This window comes from Centruroides sculpturatus, unplaced genomic scaffold, assembly GCF_000671375.1.
Source record: "Centruroides sculpturatus isolate CEXI.00-Female unplaced genomic scaffold, Cexi_2.0 scaffold310, whole genome shotgun sequence".
Lineage (NCBI taxonomy): Eukaryota > Metazoa > Arthropoda > Arachnida > Scorpiones > Buthidae > Centruroides > Centruroides sculpturatus.
In genome coordinates, this window is record NW_019386000.1 from 598,776 (window position 1) to 601,156 (window position 2,381).

Below are 2,381 nucleotides of genomic sequence, written 5' to 3' on the forward strand. Positions count from 1 at the left end.
ATTAAAGGAAGAAAAACTACTGTAAGAGATCAAAAATTTAAAAAGTGATTTTTTGCTAATATTTTCTAAGAAATGAAAATAGTTTTTTACAATCTCCATGAAACTACTGGTATAATAAAGCAATAAAAATATGTAATATCTACAAACCAGCATGAAGTAGATTTAATTAAATGAAAAACAACGTTTTCCTTCATTTTTAACAGTCATCATTAGGTTTACTCTATGTAGAACTAATAGAATGCATGTTTTATTAAAAATAACAAAAATTTAAAAGTTTTGAATGTCATGAAATATGCACATGCCCAATGTTGTATTTTAAAATGGAGGAAAACGTTTGTTTTTCATTTAATTAAATCTACTTGTAGTGACTCCCGTAGAGCAAGATCTACGGGACTTATGAAGAAATTAACCTAAAAGGACCTAAGTATTGATCAATAACATGTACACACTTAACCAAGAGAGCAAAAATTGTTTATTACATGACACGATGTTTGACATGAAACAGTACACAATGTACAGTCACGAGACTAGAGTGGTCATACCAATCTTACTGCCCGAATAAGAATGATTTTAGTCTTACAAACTAATGGATTTCCATCGATGTACATCTTTTCCTCAATACAATGCTTATACACAGAAGCCCTGCACAATCCCATGATGACATATTGGTTCCTGCAAAGATGACAATAACATATATATAAAAAACTTATATTCTCATAACTAATCATCCTGATTGGATCCCAGATGGCCTAATTCACAAATATATGTATCCCTTGCTGATGGTCCACTGTCCCAGCATGATGGAAACAGATCATTTAATTTCAGATCAAGACATCCCTTTGTCAATGGCGACTATCTCCTGGTTCTGAAGCTCCCCTTTTCCTTGTTCCTCTTTATCTCATGTAGCTTATCCATCTGAATCAAAGTCTTTCAGGCTCAGTTGCTGAGCTATCTTTCCCAAAGAGTCCAAAAGAAAAAGTATCTTGATGCAAATGTCTATCCTTTTTACAATTCCTGATCCCCAGAAGTAGATCACTAACACATGACATTATCCCAGACCAATTATAAGGCTCCAAACATGCAACTAGGGAAAGGTGACACCTGGGCAAGAGATGAAGGTTTTTCATGACACACATACAACAATATATGGAAACGCATTACAGAAAAACGGAACAATATATATATATATATTGTTTCGTTAATAATATATGTATCAATACAAAATAAAAGTTACTATACATAAGTTGCATAGCACTATATACTTCATGCTGGTTTACATATTTTTAATAGTTTTTTTAAAATATTTTTATAATACATATGCATGTACAAAAGATGTTTCAAATAAGTTGATCCAATTTGTGTTGAGCTTTATCACTATGTTTATGATATTCTTTTCTCCTAATAACAGTTACGATACCAATAAAAATCAGTAATAAAACAGTTTTATGTAAAATTGGACTCAAATGCATGATCTGATAAACAAGGAAAATTATTCCCTGCTGCAGATGACAGAGTTTATTAAAACGTTTTTATTTTTTATAGACCATTTATTAGAACATTTCCCATTAAAAATAAAAATGAAACAGTTGAATAATCAATTTTTATTGTAATTATTATAAAATTTAATATTTAATTGAATATTATAAAACTATAAAAATAAAACATCTAAAATCATAACAGTTCAAAATAGAAACAAATAAAAATGTTCTCTGTCAAATTTATTAAATTGTTCATTATATATAATTAGGCATATTAGAAATAATAATAGTTTATTCTATATGATATGTCAAGATAAAATCATTTTCTGGCCTTGGTGATTGATAGTTGTATTACCACTGAAGAACTTTGGCTGGGTTGATGTGTTATCCATTTTATGAGAGTTAGGCATTTTTAAAGCAATAGCCATACTTGGTCCAGTGCTGTGTTTACCACTAGTGACCAAGGGAAACTAGCAGATTCTTTTTAATGCACACCTCTGCCTGATCCACAAATGTGAACCTTGTTAACTCAGATAACATCCAAGCCAATATTAAGCTGAAAATATTAAGTGTCACTATCATTTTAGACCTCGTATGTAGCAGCCAAATGTGTGGAACACTGTCGAATGCTTTTCTGTAGTCTATATATGCCATGTGTATGTTTCTGTGTTGTTTGTGTGCTTGCCATAGAATGACTGAATCTATGAGTAACTGTTTTTTGCATCCCCTGTGATTTCTACGGCAACCTTTTTGTTGTTCTGTAAGAATGTCGTGTTCTTCAACATGTTTGTATATTTTGTTTGTGATACAGGATGTCAATAATTTGTAGAGTGTTGGAAGACATGTAATTGGTCTGTATTGTGTGGGGTCTGTGGTTTTGTTGTTTTTAGGTTTCATGTAGGT